The sequence below is a fragment of the Cygnus olor genome, chromosome 4 (genome assembly GCF_009769625.2).
Source record: "Cygnus olor isolate bCygOlo1 chromosome 4, bCygOlo1.pri.v2, whole genome shotgun sequence".
NCBI lineage: Eukaryota > Metazoa > Chordata > Aves > Anseriformes > Anatidae > Cygnus > Cygnus olor.
The window spans coordinates 39,025,210-39,045,764 of record NC_049172.1 but is presented as its reverse complement, the minus strand read 5'-3'; the positions used below and the strand labels follow the sequence as shown (position 1 = coordinate 39,045,764).

Here is a 20,555-nt window from a genome sequence, read left to right as displayed (position 1 = left end):
ATAAGAGGTGAACTATTAAAAGCAGGTTCTTTGAAAACTCCAGCCATGAAAGTCCCTTCACAGTATACACTGTACTGATACAGAACTAAAGGAAGTCCCTAAGGGGGTCGTAACCTCAAAATAAATACTTTAGAGCATTTATCATCTAACATAGACAGTCTGACCTAAACTTCCCCTGTTTAGGGGAAGCACTGGTGTGCTATGTATAATGAAGCAATTAATTGTGATGCAAGTACAGGAGGGGTATTGAGGTCTCATTGAGACAGCCCACCTAAATCTAAATAAAAGATAAAAATTAAATAAGACAATTAAAGGTAATGTATGTGCTGAACTAAGAGATGTAAAAGTACACAAATTGCCTCATGCCAGTAAACCTGCTTCAGTTACATTAATCCTGCAAGTTTTGTCAGGAATTAGGAAACATGCATTTTACACTACATATCTCTAAATTGCCAGGTCTCAGGTAACACACAAAAGCAGAGTAAAACACCTTAAAAGCTACACAGGTCATATAATATGTCTTGGTTTCTCTACTTTTTCTTAAGCAGAAAATATGAACAGATGCTGCTGCTGTGCTCATCCAGAGGGACTAAAGCATGACTAGGGAAAATCCAGCAGAGAATGCCCAAATGAAGGCAGAAAATAAAGTTTAAGTGTGCGGTATGAGATTGGATGGTGTTGTTATTGACTAGTTAAAAACAGACAGAGGTGTCAGCACTGCTTATCTTCAGTCTGACAAGCTCTCGCAGGTGTACAAAAAATGCCTAAATTTGGCCTGGTAATTTGACTTGCAGTGGTAACTCATACACAGTTTGGGCCAAGCAGATATAATGATGTAGACCCATATCTTGCATCCGTAATTCTGGAATAACACCCTTGGTTGCAGTGACATTACCCTAGAATTGCCCTTTGTAACTGTAAACATGATTTTCCTTGCAGATACGGATGATGATGATGATTCTCTTTCTCTCTTTCTCTTTTCAAAATAAATAAATAAAATAGCCTTAAAAACAAGTACTCATATGAAATTTGTATAGATGCAATTGGCTTTAAAACATGTATTAAAGAATTAAATTGGAGAAAGAAGCATGTAAGAGAGAGTTGTTCAAATTTTAGTAGCTGGAAGCTACAAATTCCACTGTGGACAAATTCAGCCTGCAAATAAATTTGATATTTTCTTACAGAGACAGGAATTAAATGTTGAAACAAACTATGTAGAATGTGTGGCAGACTCCTTGTTGGCTAAACTTAGTCTGGAGATTGTTGTTAGTAGAGGTACTGTAAGTCATTCAAAAGCTGTGGTTTTAAGGTAAGAATCAGCCGGCAAAATTATTATTTTTATGTTATTTATTGTGTTATTTTATTTTATTTTACATAGAAAGACAAGTCTGCGTGTCTGTTTGGGTGGATGGGTTTACAACTGTTTCAAATGCTGATGGGGTCAGTTTTGTAGATATTTTGCCTATAGAGAAATAGATGGCTTCACAACGTTTCCTGAAGGCATTTAGTTTTAGATCTGACACATTGCCATAGACGTTTTTGATCTGTACCCACATGACGCTTGTTGGGACTTCTGTGTCCAAAATTCAACATGCAGGATTAAACTGCAGATCAGCTGTGGGAATAAGTATTGTATAGAATTGTACAATAAGCTATTTTTTTTTTCCGGTTTGTGTGTTAGAGTTTAGTTAATGGATATATTCATCTGTTACCACTGTATTTACACAATAACAGAATAAGTTGTGTATTAGTATTTCAAAAGTGAAAACCAGAGGAGAGAAAGTCCACACTGTTGATCAATGTCTTTGAGTTCGATAAATTAATTGTTGTCACTAGAAACATACTTTAGAGTTGGCTTTATTTCCAGATGAAGCTCCATGTTTTTCTATACTCTGAGTTGTTAGCAGAGAAGTGTAGAACTTGAGCACTCTGTGAACAAGGTAGATACTTGACCCTATGATATATATATACCTCTTTATCTTTTTTTTTCTTTAGGGAGATGATGTTCTGATAGCCAGCAAATTATTATTCTAAGATGATAAGGTATTATGTGCCATCGTTGGCATCTGCCTAATGGTGTTTTCAATGATGTTCTCAAAAGTGAAGGTGAACAGAGGTGAAGGATAAACTGCCTGTTTCATAGTAGGTAGGTGCTGCTGATTAAGATAAGGTCTAAAATGTTGACATTTTTCCAGTTATTTTAATCTAGTTCAAAAAGGGATGAAGCTGGTCTTGTGTCTGTTTTATAACTCTCTCTGGATACAATCTGTGTGAGCTGGCTAAATTCTGAAGAACGCATGTTAATAAATAAATAAAATAGTAATTAAAGTGGCTGACTGGTTTTAGCCTGACTGCCTCATGTGCAGTTCCACTGAAGTGATGATTTACAGTTCTTATGGGCCATGAATGTTTGTTCTTGGGGCTCCTCAGGTGAGGCGATCTATAGTAAATAATTTCTAATGCTGTGGCCATGATTATTTTTTGAGAACATGTAGAATGTAGATATTATGTCAAACTGGTATTACATGGACAATAAATTTTAAAATCAGATATTGTTTCAGGATGAAAGTTGCAAAGGTTTTTATAATTTATATTTGCATGGCAGCTGATGCTACTTTACTAGCATTAGGTTTATAACTGTGTTGCAGTAAAATAAATGATATATAACACAGTTCCCTTCAAGTTTTTATCATCTGGTTATTTATACTGACAAATTACAACAGATGATATGACTGTTTCTACTTCCGTGTGTATCTTTGTAAGTCAAGCATCTGCCAAGGAAGACAAAGCTACCATAACATGGATCTGGTACATATGGAAGGATGGAAGGCAGGCAAACAGTGACTGAACATCTGTCTGTAGTGCTGCAGTTAGCCCAGTATCACCCAGAAGAAAAGAAAATTAGATATAGTTACATCTTTTGTGACTACAATGTGATTGCAAGTGGTAATCAGTTTAGCTAATACAATGAGGTTTTATACAGTATTTAAATCAAAACATTGCTAAGTACTCCCTCCCTTTTTAAAAGTGAAAAGTAAACAATTAAGAAAAGGGCTATGGTGTTAGATTTGAGGGATTAGAATGGGTTTCCACTAATTCAACACTTAGACTTGCCAAAGCTTTCTGTGGAAACTGTGGAAATCGTTTACTTGGTAATCTTTGTTTCCTTTGCATGGAATCATGGAATCATAGAATGGTTTGTGTTGGGTTAAGGCATATTAAAGATCATTTAGTTCCACCCCCCTACCATGTGCAGGGAGACCATCTACTAGACCAGGTTGCTGAAAGCCTCATCCAAACTGGGCATACTTCCATCTTCTGCATTCATAAATTTTGGAATTAAGTAAAGAAACAGAACAATGTCTCAATCTGCAGCTTAGGCAGTCTGCCACCCTTGTTTCCTGGTCTTCGCAAGCTAACAGCCTTGGCCTTCGTTGCGAGTGTTTTGATGACACCATGGCTCCATTTTGATGACACTTTGTGCATGGTAAAAACATACTTCTGGAAGATAGAAAATAGAATGAGAGAGATTTATGTGAGGTTCTGTTATCATAGAACTAACTATACATGCATTAACTGTTAAAAAAGCTCAGCTCCGTGTAAAGGATTTATGGTGAGTGGTAGTTTTGGTGATTAAGACATTCCCAATGCCTAACTTCAGTTACAATAGCCTGATCTCCCTTAGATGTTTTTATAGGAGAGATGGAAGAAGGTGGGGAGGGGGAGAGAGAGAGAGAGAGACTACAGATCTGAATTCAACCTTAAACATTTGAAATCACTATTAGGAAAAAAGATCCTAATTCTTTTCATTGATTATAAAGGTTAAAAAGGGGGTGTCATCTTCATTCAGCTAATGACAGCTGTTTTTAGTAACCCTCCCATGTGCCACTGTTCACATACACTGCACTGTATCTATATCACAAATTAAAACACACTTAGAATTATTCTGTTTTGACTATGATGAAATGAATGAACAACAAATAATACCCATCGTATAAATTCTAACTATCTTGTTATGAAAGCGAAGAAGACTGTTACTGGTTTCTTTGACAGTTTAATTTGTACTGAAGATGCTGCCTTAGGACATGATTACAGATTTCCATTCCACTCTCCAGTTTTATGAATTAAACAAAACAGCAGAAACAAAACAAAAAACCTCGATAGACTGATAAAGCAAGTGTGTAGAACTGTAAATCACTGAGGACAGTAACTCTTTAAACTTACTGGGCACGATCTATTATATTTACATTTAAAGTGATTTTTTTTAACTCCCCAATTCTTTTCTATAATGCACATTTACCACAATGTAGTAGAAAAAAACAGTCAAGTTTTATTTCATAGTATTTGTTGGAAAACTCTTAATTTACATTGAAAGTACAGATTCCATTCCATCTAGAATGGCTGCCTATTCCTTAAATCTAAATCACTAGGCAGACACCTCAAACAACTTTATTCTCCCATTAGAAGTAAATCTTTTTTTTTTTTTTTTTTTTTTTTTTTTTTTTTTTTTTTTTTTCAGCAGGTAGCAGGCAGAAAGATTTCTGGGATGGAGCACTTGCTCAGTTTGGAAGGCAAGTCTACTGCAGATAGTATTAGCATTGCAGCTAGAAAGCTGTCTTAAATGGACCTTTTACAATATCTGTAACATAGAAATTGAATAATGAATAATAAAGTATAATATGTTATATATTTCTTGGTATTTCCTAATAGAGCATGTACGTTAACCATTTAAGTATTCTCCTCCTCTGAAGAGATGTTCTGCAACTTTTAAAATGAAAGAGGTATAGCTTTAAAGATTCAAATAAAGGGGAGCCTAGATATAATGCAGTCATTGTTTTAAAAGTATCTTCCCTGTAACCACCAAACCAGGAGAGTTTTCCATTTTATACTGCACAAGAAAGGAATTGAACATCATTTAGAGGTGTGATTTTTTTTTGTTTGGTTTATTTATTTTCCTAGTGTCAGTAATAAAATGTGGAAATACATATTTGCATAATTACGTAATTACTTTTATTCCTCTTTAGAAAGTGCTAATCAGTTGTGGTTTTTTTTTTATGTTTAAAAAGAACTGTGAAAGATCATGAATTTAGACTACCAAGGATATTGCCAACCTTTCGGGTTTGTTGTGAGCTTTGTCACAAAGCCATCTGTATTGTCAAATGGTTTCTCAGTACAGACCTTGTTTTCAAAGGTGGTAGTTGAAATCTTTGTGACTGTCATATCATTTAACTATGCAATCAACAAGAAATGTGAAATCACATGTGCAGTGTGAAAAATCATAAATGCAGTGCAGAAATCATATGAAGCAGAGGTATAGTTGCTAGCGAAGTCTTTGGAACTTGGTTTTCAGGTTCTGATAATGTAGTTCAGTTTCATTGTTTTTGTGATTTTAAACAGAACTTGAAATCTGAAAATGTTGAAAATATTTTTCTTTTTAAATCTTTTTTTCTTGTGGTTTATCTTGTATCACTGGTGATACACTACATTTCTGTCAATAGTGACAGTTGCAGTTACCTATTGGAGGGCTGTTCTGAAAATAATATCAGGATGATTTTTTTTAAGTACAAACCCCAAAACTTTTCTTACGTGTATATTATCTTTACTGATTATTCAAAAATGTTAGTCTTAATTTTCATTGTCTGAAAGACTTATTATGGAGGCATCTATCTAGATGTAGATGAAAGATGGTATTTTCAAGTGTTAGGTTTACTTTCAGATCCAGTGAGTATAAAATCTTAGCATTTAGAGAAGCTTTATGTTTGAAGTAGTGTAAAACAAGATGCTGATCTGAACCAGATTGTTTTTCATCTGCCTTTGTGACAAGCTGTGGAAAACCTTGATCTCTTATTCTTTAAACTAAAAGTAGTAAATCAGTCACACAAAATTTATAGATGGGTTCAGGCTTACTCATAAAAGTTCACAATATAACTTTAACTAGATACTAAAAATCATGGACCTGATAGAGTTATGCACTTTATGATGTGATAATTTCCCCTTTCCCTCCCAAACTATCTTGTCGTGCACAACCAGTGATAAATATTCTCATCTTTTACTGTAAAAGCAAACCATATTACCACCTTTTCCTTTGAAATTTTCTCTCTGTCCCACTAGTCCTAACTACCTTTTCTCTTAGGTATTTCCCAATTTATTGGGGAAATTATATATAGTATATATATATAAACGTATATATTTAATTGAGAGCACGAGAAAATGTTTTGTGACACATTGTCTCTGTTACAACAGGGACTATACAATGAAACTTCTGATCGTATCTTATTTCAGATTAATTTGAAACTTAGAAACATGGTTAAGTCAAGTCCTGCTTTATTGTTAAGAATACAAAAATAGTACATCTCTATGAGTTCTTAGAAACCTGTGAGAGTACTGTGCTGCGTGGGTAAGCAACCATGATATGATTAATAAAATCTATATTTACTTTCCAAATATTTTTGACAATGTTTGCCATCAAATGTTCTTTAAAAAATCCCTTAAACTTTCAAAGAATTAAGAATAAAGATGATTACATTGATTATTCCAAGAAACTGCTTGTAATAAGAAAAAAAAAATGGGATGAGATTAAAAAAGAAAAAAAAAAAGTGATGAGTTACCACGGGGTTTACTTCTAGGCACGCGGTAACATGATCTGAGACTTGAGCTGTGTATGGAAAAGGCAAATACCTGAAAAGCTGCAGATGAGGCTTTGCAGCCTGTGCTTAAGATTCTAAACATAAAATGTTGTTTTAGTGTGAATAGTGATGGGGCAGTTAAATGAAAATGATGAAATTCAAAATTGATAAATGCAAAGCGATGTTCTTGTGGAAAAGTAGCTTTAAGTTTGTAAACAGTGGTAAGCTCTAAATTATCTATTCATATCAAAGATGAAATGGCAGTCTGACAGTTCTGTGAAACCTTCAGTTCAGAAGCAAACAGAATTTTAAGAATATTAGATGAGGAATAGATAGTGAAAGAGAAATCATCCAATATTTCCCATATATGTGCCCATGTGATAGCAGCACTTGAGTGTTGGTCATTGTTCCTACATTGCTCCTACATTTTGAAAATGGAAGGTTAAAGGTGTATAGAAAGAATTATAACGATTGTCAAATTGTGGGGTTGCTTTCATACACGGAGAGTTTACTTAGACTATAACTTTTCATCCTGGGAAAAAAGAAAGTCAATCAAGGGTAGGGCGTGATATATGTTTCTAAAGCATGTGTGTTTAAAAAAATAAAATTAAGTGATCACAATCCAAGTAGTACATACCAAATAAAACAAACAAATAACAGTTCTGAAACAAACAACATGCTTTTAAAACAGACAATCTGCTTAAAACAAATATTTCTTCCTACAGCAGTGGAATTAAATTGCACAATGTATTTTGAATGCCAAAACTTTAGATGTGTTGAAAAAAAAAAAAAAAACTGAACAAATTCACAGAGGAAAACATTATAACCATGTATGATATGCAAGAGAAATGCTGCCGCACAGGGTTTTGAAAGGAGGGAAGGTTTTCTGAAAGTAGTATGATTGGTATTTTTTTCTCTCTTTATAGCCTCTTTAGGCATCTATGCTGGCAAGTCAGAGACCGGATGCAAGTCCGTATGTGCCTTTTTTCTGTTTTACTGTTTGCATATGATAAAATGTAAATTTTTATTTTTTTTTTGCCATTATACTTTGAAAGACTCTCACAAGAATAATAAATAATGAACCTTGACATCAAATATGATTAATCGCTAAGAAAATAAGTGAAAATATTTGGCCATTTCATGGTAAATATATCATACGAATCCTAATATTTCTCATTTTCTACACTTTCTCAACATTCTTTCTTTTGAGAAATTTCTTAAAGTTCTTTGAGAAAGTGTAGAGTGCTACACTCTACACCGACAACTTTCCAGACTCTCTTTCTTTAGTATGTAACATATTAAATAGCATGTGTTTCTGAATATAAATACATGTTGCTATTACAACTATATGAAGTAAGCTAGGTATTACAAGGCTTTAGCACTAACTTCCCAAATGAATATTTGGGTAATTAGAACTGAGAATACTGTCATTCCTAATACCTTTGACTTTTCTCGTGCACTTTATTCCACGTTCCTACCACAATTGTCTGTAATGTGAATTCAGAAGAGACACAAAACTGAGAGCTCTCTTCAGCTAATAGAGATGAGCAATGCTGCTTTCAGGAAACCAGATAACTGGAGAACAGATCTGAAATAGTTTCATTGAACATCTCTTACCCAATTTTGGCAGATGATTGATTTTTTTTTCCTTCTATTTCACTTTAACTTTCACTGACTTTTATTTATTTATTTTTTCTAAAGATTACTGACTTCTGTCTTAATACTTCATTACACTGTAGTCTCAAAAATCAAAGAAGTCAATGACTGCTGGAAGTGTCAATGTCCAGAGCTGCTTAAAAGCTACTTTAAAAAATGGCAAAATTAAATCTACAGAGAGAAATATAAGTCATTTTTGTTGTAAAACATTTTCCTAAGCTTTCCTTTCTTTACTATGTAATTAATTTGATTAGTTTATGGGTTGAAATTTTTGGACTATGAATTTTTGAATCTTGCATGACAAAATAGGTTTATTTTCAATAGTCAGATCTCATTAAGATGTTTCTTTGGACTGAGCATCTGAATCAAAATTTAATCATTTTTTTCATTAGGTGAAAATGTCACTTCTTGTTTCTTAGATAGGAAGCACATTTGATAGTAAGTGTTAATAGGCAGGAAATAGGTCTTAGATTTTGTAGTTATACTGCATTTCTTTGTATGAAAAGGTTATGGAGTTCAGAGATGTTGCCTGCCAAAACTTCTGGAGTTGGTATTCTTCAGTTGTCCTTTACTTTGATTGACATATGTTGGAAAGCCTATAAATAAATAATTGAGGTTCTTTGCAAGGTTCATTTACTGTTAAGACCAATATGTGCCTTGCCAGAATGTTTGAGTGGTAGGTTGCTTTCACTCCCAGTTATTCCAAGCTACTTAAATATATCGATAGGAACTTTCTCTTCACTGCTGTCCTCAAGTGTAGCTGTTCTATTCTGCTTCTTAAAGAACAATAAACAATGGGAAGGGTGTCTTTTATGTAAAATACTTCAGCTATTCTTGATGCATTATTTATTTAGGCTAATCTTTCTAAATCAAAATATTGAAGCATTTAGAGTTGCATTCTAAAATTTGTATCAGCTGCTACCTTTGCTTAATATTTTTAGTGTAAGATGATTATCAACACAGATTGCTTATGAGGCAAAATTTGAGGCTCTTATTCTTTAAGGTGCTTGAATTGCTTACAAACCATGTTTTTGAATGCTACTAAGGGTCACACTTAGAAAGTTGTAAACGTGATTTACACAGAAATGAGCAATCATGTTAATTCATTGATTTAAAACTTGTTCAGCAAAAGATACAGTTCTCAGTAGGAAGATGAAACAGGAAAAATATATGCAATATGGCTAATTGCCACCAGCTTCTTAACCCTTTCAGTGCAATAACTAACAGAAGTGCACTCTCAGTTTTAATGAATTTCATTATCCAGGCGTCCTGGTCAAAGGAATTCAAGGAGATCAGTCTTCTTGGTTAACAGGAGCTGGTACTTTTGCTTTCATACCCTATTAATAGTGGGTTTTGTGTCACCTTTTTCCATTCATTGTCAGTCAGATCTTTTTGTAACTTGAATGCCTACATATCACTTAATAGATCTACAGAGCTGAGACAAATGTATGAATTTATATAATGTGTTGTTTTTACTTTTTATTTCATTATTTTACCCTTAACGTTCCCAGGACACAGTGAGCAATGTGACACAGACACAAGCCACTTATATACAATAACTCTTATTGTCTCATTAAATTTTTCACACCGGCCACACATTTTTCATTTATTCTTAAACCAGTTTGCATCAGTATATGTTATATATCAGTATATATTACCTATTACTGAAGCAGAAGCTGAAATGAGTTTTGGATTAGGCCTTGTTCTTTTAGGACTATAAAAGGATACATATTGGGTTAGGAGGAAATGACATCAAAGAGGATTTTTCTGGCTGTTGACTTCACTGGGCTTACATATATTTACCTATTAAAGCCAGTGCAGGTACTTGGTGCAGGGTTTCCTCCGTCTTCCATCACCACTCCTTAAGCAAGAAGTAGCAAGTTATCCTGGCTGATGCAGTGAAATAGCTGAAGGGCAGGAACATGACTCCATCCAATCCTCGGTCATCGGCTCTTTGCTTGGAGGTGACAGGGAGTAGAAGAGATTCTGAAAACCCGTCAATTATAAGCATGCATTTTGGGACAACTGTGAGAACAAGGTACAGTTCTCTTCTTGTAATCCTGACTGCTTTAATTTGCTAAAAGTAGCAGTTCAGCTGCCGTAGATAGAATAGATTTGACAGAATAGAGTTATAGCTCTTTACATATGTGCATACATACACGTATTTGCATACATACAGGTATTCTCAGGGGCGACCTTATCGCTCTCTACAGTTACCTTAAAGGAGGCTGTAGTGAGGTGGGGATTGGTCTGTTCTCCCACGTGCCTGGTGACAGGACGAGGGGGAATGGGCGAAAGTTGCGACAGGGGAGTTTTAGGTTGGATGTTAGGAAGTACTTCTTTACCGAAAGGGTTATTAAGCATTGGAACGGGCTGCCCAGGGAGGTGGTGGAGTCACCATCCCTGGAGGTCTTTAAAAGACGTTTAGATGTAGAGCTTAGCGATATGGTTTAGTGGAGTGCTTAGTGTTAGGTCGGAGGTTGGACTCGATGATCTTGAGGTCTCTTCCAACCTAGAAATCTGTGTCTGTGTCTGTATTTAAATAAAACTGTAATATTCTGTCTTGTAGGACTTCTTCCCATTTACAGGTCTTCTTATGTTTTTATATTGTAAAATCTGCTTTAATAAAATTGCTAAGAGAAATTCTACAATGTCTCATGGACAAAGGAAGAATTATTCATAGGCATAAATTCATTTCTTAGCTACTAAAACTGGATAGCTCCTACCTGTGTGTTCCTTCATTGCTACATGTTCTTTCTTTGTTTAAATATTGTTCCCTTCAGATGAACTCTTTGATTGTAAGTTGTTTAGAATGTGCCAAAGTTGTTAAAATACATATCCTCTGGCATATGAATTTTCCAAGAATAATGACTTTTGAAGAAAGAAAATACCAGGGAAAAAAAAAAAAAAAAGTGAAAAATTACATTAGATATATCTATCCCATGTGTTCTTCATTTATGCCCTCAATTAGCTTTATTTTATGGTAGTAAATGATTTGCTGTCATACAATCTTGTCAATGTAACCTTAGCTGAGCAAGCATCTGAATGGAGCAGAAAGACAGGTAATCCATTGCAGCCCTGGTCAGCCCCTCACATATGGAATTTGTGCTCCCAGAGCACGCTTAAGACCAGATAAGTACGATGGTTGGACTGTGTTCTCCTGCAACTTGTCTGTCTTTTGGGGGCACAATGTAGTTCTTTTGATTGGTAACTTTTATTATTATTATTTGATCAAGTTTTAATACTTACATCTGATTCAGAAATGACCTGTTTATTTTTTGGCATTTTTGACAGCATTTTAAGAGTGTGAGCTACTCCTGTAGGTTACAAAAAATACCATTCTCTTCTCTAACATCTGCTGTTTTATAAAGTGCATGATGTCATCCTGTAATGTAGCATGCTGAGGAAGTTTATCAGTAAACTCTGAACCATCATTGTTAATATTCTCCATGAGCAAAAGAGCAGCTTTGATAAGTGCCTGTGCTCATTTGACTTTGCACACCAGCGTTCTTCAAATTGAAAACTCATTTGACTAGTCTGTGTGTTCCTGATTAATACAGCAAATTCTAACATGGTAATATGTCATCGGCAAATATTCTGTAGCTGAAAACAAACAAATGAACAAACAAAAACAATCCCACCAACTCCACTCCTTTACCCCAAAGTTTCTCTATGACAGGAGCAGAAAAGATGAGTCAGTAATTCTTCTGGCCCTCTTCTCAAGATACAAAACAATAAATTCAGACATTTAGTGATGAGCACATCTGTGAGATGCATCTCTTCAAAAAATGTAAACAAAGAAAAAAACTGTAGTCACTTATATTTTCCTGTGACTAATAATTATTTATATTACGATAAATACAAGTCTTAGTATTAAAAAATAGAATTTGGTTATGACTCGTGCTACTGTGGAGTTGTCTGCTCCTACTGACACATTTAAACATGACAAAGAAAGGAATGCCATACATTCACTTGGAAGAGATACTGCAACCTAGAAATCCTCTTCAATCCTTCATGTGCTCAGCCTGCTGACCAAGCAATCTTTACTGAATATTATGAATGTCACTACCTTTTCCCCAGTGCCAATATATTATCTTATGGTTCTTCCCAGTATTTTTACTTAAGCACTGTAATTCTATGTTCTTTCTTGGGCTTTGACTCTTTCTACAGGCTGTGGTAAGCAGCCCTAAGATTTTTTATCAGTTATATGACTAAAAGGTCATACAGAAGAACTATTGATGTTTTTGTGGAGTTGCTTAGAAGGAAAGTGCTACATTAAATCTATGCATCAAGAATCAAGCATCAAGAATCTTTTAAATTTTGGCATAAATTACTTCTTTATTAGTAACATAATCATGGTGCCATAATTTTTAGTATGTATTTTATCACTGTATTATCTGCTTCAAGCATAGAGTTACATTTGTTACTCTATAATTAGGGTTCCGTGTAATACTGTACAAGAAAAAGACGCATAATCAGGTGTTAGCTGAAGCTTATGCTCTAGTAAATATATCAGATAAACTGTCTGTTGACAATTTGGAAAATTTAAAGCAATTGGTCTCCTTCTATAAAATATAAATAACAAAATATATTTTTTAAAAATAGCTCTGTATTGCATAAAATCTTCAATTTATAGAAAAGAAAGATTCTTAACACTTTTCTTTTCTTTTTTTTTTTTTTTTTTTTTTTTACTATGTATGTGGCTGAATAGGAAAACTAAGTGATAAAAATTCAGTTATTGAACACTTATTAGAAGTTCTGAACAGGTGTATTATTCCCTACAGGTATTTTAATCATTTTTTTAAGGTGAACTATGATGAAATGAAAATGAGTGAGAATTCAGTTTGGTCTGCCTCTATAGATCCAAGAAATTCTATTACCAGTCCCTATTCATTTTAAAAAGTAAGTGGGGGGGTGGGGAATAAACCTGATTTAGGACTCTCAGATTTGAGCTACAGGAAAAAAAAAATTAAAAAGAATATACAGTAGATTAGGTTTGTTATACCAGATACATTATTGCAGAAGGGTGTAAGTAAATGAATAAATAATATTTTGTCAGTCATTGACTACCACTGAAAAGATGTCAGAGATGCACATTAGAATTATTCCTTATAAATCACTATAGAGGAACACAACTAAATGTTTACATACATATGCTTCTGATGAAACTCAGAGTAGACATTGGTGCAGACATTTTCTCACATGATAAGAAAGTTTTCTTCATTTCATAATCCTGAGGGTGTAGAAAAAATGTCCCCTAAAAAAAGACCAGAACAGTGGTGGTATATCAAAGGTGTTCATTTCTCAGCTCAGTTTTTCAGATAATTTAATGCCTTTGGAAATCACGTGGAAGTTTTGACTGAGATGTGGCATTAAACTGCATTTTAAGTGCCAGCAGTAGATGCAGCAACATCATTACCTTGAAGTAAAGAACAAGGAGAGCATTCTACTGGGAGCAGCATTATAGTACCTATAGGAAGGCAATAATTCATGAGTGCTCTTCATGAAATTAGCTTTATACCTCAGTTCTAGAATAAATGATAAAATTTTGTACAGAATCTGTCCTAAATCAGTAGAAAGCTGCCCCTTCTAAATTTCAATAACTGTCTAGGGTAATCTTCAACAGCTTAGTGCTGTCAGAGTTTGTACTAATAGTTATAATGTGGAATCCTCTAACCCAGAGCTTATTACTACTTATCTAACATGGACTTGAAATGAGGTGACATAGTAATGAGTTGATACAAATTACTTTTATAACTTTCACACCGCTTCTAGGCTGAGGCAAGCAATCAAAGGAAAGCTATTGTCTGCTTTTTGGAGATAATTGTAACGTGTTCCATTTGATTGACTATGGCTGTTTGTTAAAATATTACAAGAAAATATGTAAGTGGTTTTCATTCTTCTCCACCTCTCCTTACTCTGTCTGGTTAGACAAAATTACTTACCTGACTTTACCAAATAATGGTTATTATTTTGCTGATGGTGGGGGGGAGAGGGGGGAAGACCTCTCTCTGTTTCATGAGTGCTTGCTATTACAATGCAGCCTAAATATTAGAATAATTTGCAGCTGTGTGTGTGCTAATGCCAATTGGTGTGGCTTTAGTTATGGCACATCATGTCATAATATAAGAGTATACCTGCAGACACTTTGTACTTACTGACACAACATAGCACTGCCATAAACAGTTTTGACTATGCACTTGGTTCCTCCCTCGTTTAAATCACTGGGAAAAAGAGATTGGAATGGTACATTCAGCATGATCTGAAAGCAGATACTATACATGACAAACCCTTTATACTGTCATTTTTGCAGAAAGAATTTGACAGACAAGCAAGTTTTACATATGCAAGGAATTTCTGAAAGAAGCACAAGATACTCTTTCAAATTTGTGGACGTGTAAAATTTACTGTTTGTGCCAGACTTGTGAATAATCTTCACACAATGATTTATTCCGTGGACTTACCTGCTTTTTCTTCGTATGGAACAGACTGCAGTTCCCCCCTAAATTATTATTATATAGTGTTTCTTTTTCTTTGAATTTTGTTTTAGCTGGTATGAGTCAATCCCAAGAATGTTTCTTCTGCTTCTTGATACTTTTCAGCCTGTGCTAAGTGTTTGATCAGAAAAAACGTGGGAGACTGTGTTGAAGTTAAGACTGCACATGCAAGCATTTCCAGTGTGGATCTACTGACCATCAGGTAACAATTTCAAATCAGTAAAGAATAGTTCTTGCAAATAATCTTGATCATACAGCTGTTGTAGTTTTTTTTTTCCTGTTACTGTGCAACACAATAAAATGCCCTGTGAATGAGCAATAACATCACTCTGTCTAAAAACATATCACTGAAAGGTAGCTAGAACCTTAAATGATTCAAAACTGATATAAATACAGAATGTTTGTTTTATTTTGTTTTTCATAATATGAACATCACTAAATATTTTAGATATTTATATTTAGTTACCTTGCTTTGAATTATGGACCAAGCCAGGATCAAATTCATTGCCAAGATGGAAGAGGCAACACACAAAATAAAACAGGCTGCTGTTTTTGATGTATTTAAATCATTGTCCTGGTTTCAGTTAGGACAGAGTTAATTTTCGTCCTAGTAGCTGGTAGGGTGCTATGTTTTGGATTAGGATGAGAAGAGCGCTGATAACATGCTGATGTTTTAATTGTTGTAGAGCAGTGCTTACACCAAGCCAAGGACTTTTCAGCTTCTCGCTCTGTCCTGCCAGCGAGCAGGCTAGGGGTGCAGCAGGAGCTGGGAGGGGACAGACCCAGGACAGCTGACCCAAACTGGCCAAAGGGGTATTCCATACCATCTGACGTCATGCTGAACAATATATAGGGGTGGCTGGCCGGGGTGGAGGGGCCAGCTGCTCGGGGATAGGCTGGGCATCGGTCAACGGGTGGTGAGCAATTGCATTGTGCATCACTTGTTTCATACACATTATTATTAGTTATTATTGTTATTATTAATTATTATTATTAATATTATTATTATTATTACTATTATTATTATTTTCCTGTCTTAATAAACTGCCTTTATCTCAACTCACAGGCTTCACTTTCCTGTTTCTCTCCCCCATCCCAGAGAGGGAGGGGGGAGGGTGAGCGAACGGCTGCGTGGTGTTTAGCTGCCAGCCAGGTTAAACCACAACAATCATTATCTCAGATAAGTTTTGACCACACTCTATGGGCTTTCACAGGGCTGTGAAGGATACTGGGTCACTTCAATGATTGTTCACTTCAGGTTAATTTCCCTATTTCGTGCCCTCATGTCTGGCAACCAGCTAGACAGCTTGAAGATAAACATTTATAGCATAGCAATGAATTAGACCCCTCTCCTCAGAGCACATGGAGCAATGCAACATCTTATACAGCTGCAGACCTCCTTTCGTCACTCTTTCTGAATGCATTATAAAAGAGAACTTGCACTTCCTAAGTGTGCCTAAAGTTTGGAAGTGTAACAAGGCCTTTTGTGGCTCTGAAGTACGGAGATTTTTGGAAGAACAGAGCTTTATGGAAGGGATGGATAGCAGATTTGGCAGTAGGCCTTGGGCTTTGCCAGGATGTGGTAAAATTAACAATGAAATTGTGTCCTCCTGTGCACCATGTATACTTTTCTTAGTAAATTCAGGGTTGCAGGTGAATACATGCAAATTCCAGATCTTTTTCTATTTCTCACGAGGTGATATATTCAAACCTTGCATTCATTGCTCAGCAATAATGGATATTCATTCAACACTGATGTCTTAGCTTTATCTGTGTTATTTATTTAGTCCGTTTATTTACGTATTTAATCATTTGCATAACCTTTTCCATCCTCAGTAAAGACGTAAGATAGTAAGATAGTGTTTCAGAGGAGGCAGGAATCTGTCAGCTTACAGTTAGATTTTCCTTTTGTGTCTATGGACTGGTATTCCTATTAATATAATAAACATCTCAGTAATCTATTGTGATAACCTAGATATGCATCTATGATATTAAATTATAGATTTCCCTGTTTGAAAATTAACATTTTGAATGTTAATTACATGGGTAACTTCCTAACCCTCTAGAAGGTAGCATCTTCCTGTCTGTTGCTGAAACTACACCAACTCAGTACTTTTTGATAAAATTTCCCACTTTTGGGGGGTTGTGGAAGGGCTTTTCATATTGGAATTCCAAACTACAATGTTCTCACATATTTTGAAACTACTTCTCCAGTGGAGACTGTGAAATGTAGTCACATTTAAGGCCTTCTTTTAAAAGTGGAATTCCTAGAATTCCTTGTACAAAGCCTCTATTCAGCCACACAGAAGAAGAGTATTTTGCTGTCTGATGTCTGTTGTTTGTTGTTAGAAAATTTTGTTTCCAATGTGTCCTTTCTAAAGCTTGACTTGAAATGCGGTCTTGTTACTTAGGACTATACAACTCTGGACCTAATGACCTGAGTAAAAATAAGTTGCAATGAGCAGTAGCCCCTGGGAAGAGTAGAGGAGGTGGAGATGCTATGTGCAGGGGCTGAATTGCCATCTGGGACCTGATTTGTTGACTGGTTTTGGTAAGTGTCCTGTTCCCTGTGTGGATGATGTTGATAGACTTGATTTCTGTGGTTATCAAGTGTCAGTGTCAGACAGCAGTAACACAGAAATCTTGGAATAGACATTGCTATCCATTATACCCACCCAGCTTAGAAAATTGCTTTTAGATTTTGTGTCACTAAGTGGTGAGAAGAGCAGGTCCAGTATGTATCAGCCCTGCTTTAAGGAAGCAGGGGAACCTATACTGATTTATGCCAGCTTTACATTTACAGCCAGTCTGAAGAACTAATAAGTGATACTGGGTTTGTACTGACTCATTCCTTTGATGGTACAGAAGATTGCAACTTAATAATAATAGCTTGAAATACCATAGTTAATTTTAGTTCAAAGACTTTTTTTTTTTTTCTAGTCTGGTAGTTGATAGCATTTCCCCTCTTCAAAGGAGGAGAAAATAGGCGACTCCTTCTTCAAGAATAAAATAATGAAACAAAATGGATCACAGGAAGAGTTTTAAAGACACTTTTATCTGAACTGATACTAACTCTCATAAAACTCTTAGCAAAACTGTCCTTCAGAAAACAAAGAGAAAAAAAATCCCCAAAACAAAATTAAAAAGAAATCTTAAAACATTTCTCACTCTTTCTGCCTTCAGTAGTTCACAGGGAGATACAGAAGTATTCTACCCAGTCTTTTTCTGCTCTACGTGGCATATGTGCCTTTTAGTTCTTTAATTTTCTTCCACAACATATTTTTCCCTCTCTGCAATTTAATGATTCCCAATTTCCTCTGTCATACCATCTGGTTCCCTCCATGTCTGTGAGACATTATTCTTTTCAGACACATCATAAGTAACAACAACATGCCTAATTTTTTTTAACTGTATACAGCATTTTACAGAACCACTTGTTGCACATTTTTATTGATGGAAAAAAGGGTGACTCTCTTACTTACCTACCTGGGGATGTACATAACAGTTCTGTAAACAGGGCCCACGTTGATTGGCAGGTTCAGTGGCACTGAACAGAGAAGGTACCTGATGAGTTCACTGTTCAAACGTAGCATATATCCTGTGAACATTATTTCCTCTTACTGACACTGGTTACTGAAAGCAAACAACTATAATTTCAGAAAAGAAATGAAGAAATAATTAAGGGGACTTTGCATCTGGATGTAGTTAAATATATGTGGTACTGAACTGGAATATTAATAATCATATTAATCTTTCTAAATGATAGATAATTAAATTTCTGTATGACATGATTTTACCAAAAACAAACAAACAAAAAACCACATTTGATAATAATTTAGCATATACATGTGTATATATGATATCCCTAAAGTTTCGATTTTCATATAACACATAATGTTGCTTACACAGAAAAATCATGTTTAGTGGGAAACATTGGCCACTACCTCATTTTAAAGCATAGCTTAAGATTCCAATTTGAAAATGGGATTGGTGTCTCTGTTTCATAGATTGCTGAGTAATTGTAGCATTCATACTTAGCATAATCATCTCTGCCATTTATAGAAGATTGCCATTGCTTTTGAAGGTAACAGTAGCAAAAGGTTGGTTTTGAAATTTTGTCATTTCTCTGTTTCTTTTACTACTGCCCACACATACTATAACCCTCACACCTAACTGTGCACATATCCATTCTGGCAAGTAGTCCTAGGTGGTTATTAAAATTTAAAACAATGTAAGAAAGCAGGCAGTTATTTCAAAACTGCCTCCTTGGTTCACCAGACTTGCTTTGGGCAAACTTGCATCAAGGGAGTAAACATGGGTACCAGTGGTGGTGCAAGCTGCAGAGAATATCACAGTCAGCCATATGGCTTAGTGACCTTTTGTGGTGAGCATGTGGTGGCTATGAGTGGAAGGTGAGTGGGAGAAAACAAACGAGGGAGGAACAGAACTTTTTGTTGTAGCTGTTGATCTATAACTAAGTAATTTGTCAAAGTAAAAACGGCCTGTCTGTGTTTTCTATTGCCACCTTTTCCAGTGCTGGTCTCCTTGTGGTCCTAATGGGGCCACCTGTCAGTCAAAAGGGACCCTCAAAAAACATTTGAATGTTGAAATGAGAGAAATTAATAGAATAAATTGTGTTTTTTTTTTTTTTATTATTATTATTATTTAATTGATTTGAAAGAAAAGATGCAAAATTCAAAACCTTTGTTATCAAAAGTTAGTGAGTGGAAATTCTCATTTCTCTGTTCCTGGAATGTGTATTTAAGAGGATCTTGGGAGACCAATATCAAAATACTACTACCTTCTTATTTTGGGTATAATTGTTTTTATTATTCTATTGATGATTTTCCTATGTCAGCTTCCTGGTCTTTGAATTTTTTATTTTTTAATTAAGCTTTATCTTTACAATTGTGTCAAACCCTTTTCTAAGGGAGAGACTCTTTTCTACTCTTTTCTTCAAACTCTTTTCTAATGAGAGACTTATTTTTACTTTCTTTTTAAAGAGCAAGAAGATGATGCTTCCTCAAAGAACTTTGTTTTTATCATTAAATATTTAGAAGACAAAGAGATGAAGTAAATCTCAAAACAAACGAATGTCACAGCTTTACTTTCAGTTAGACTTCTACAATCAATAGTATTAAAGGGTATTTGCAAATCCTTAGAGTTGTAGGTCTAATTAGCCAAGTTAAATTAAAATATGAATCTCTGTAGGATAATAGATTATTAGATTATCTTCTCAATATTGACAACTAGGCTTACTTCTAGAAGGACTTTTCCCTAAGCAACATGCTTAACTCTTGTTATCCTGTGTCCTCAGGGTTTCAGAACTAAAGATGATTACAGCTGATGAATCCCAATAATGAAAGAATACCAGAGGTTATGAGTTTCTGATTAAGTAAAAGATTTTTCTTTGCCCAACTGCTTTCTGTTGTCCACATTATAAGCATGTAAAAGAGAAGAATAAAAAATGTACATATGTTTTAACTTGGTTGGAAATTTTTGGTCATTGCAAATGCTTTTGTTTCAAAAGACTACAAACAAGGAAATCTAGATGGATAAGCATCAGGAAAAAAAAAGACAGGTAAAACAAGAAGAAAAGCTGATTTCCTCGATCAAATAAAGCTCCTTGCTCAATGGCAAGAAGAAGCAATTTATGGGCTTTTGTATGATTGTGTTTTTTGGATTTCTTCCATCTCTGCCTAACTGAAAGAAACAAACAAAAGACGAAACAGAAAAAACCACCACCAACAACAACAAAAACATTTTGTTAGGGCTA

General features: G+C 34.9%; 1 long non-coding RNA gene across 2 annotated transcripts in view; it reads left to right on the top strand.

The window, feature by feature from the left end:
- The first annotated feature begins 2,000 nt into the window (after nt 1-2,000).
- The window catches only part of LOC121069488, a 36,223-nt gene continuing 17,668 nt past the window's right edge, over nt 2,001-20,555 (top strand). The window contains exons 1-3 of one of the 2 annotated variants that reach the window (XR_005819455.1): nt 2,001-2,146; nt 10,099-10,320; nt 14,885-14,981. This is a non-coding gene — a long non-coding RNA (uncharacterized LOC121069488). The remainder of the gene's footprint in view (nt 2,147-10,098; nt 10,321-14,884; nt 14,982-20,555) is intronic. The other variant, XR_005819456.1, reaches the window with a different exon arrangement.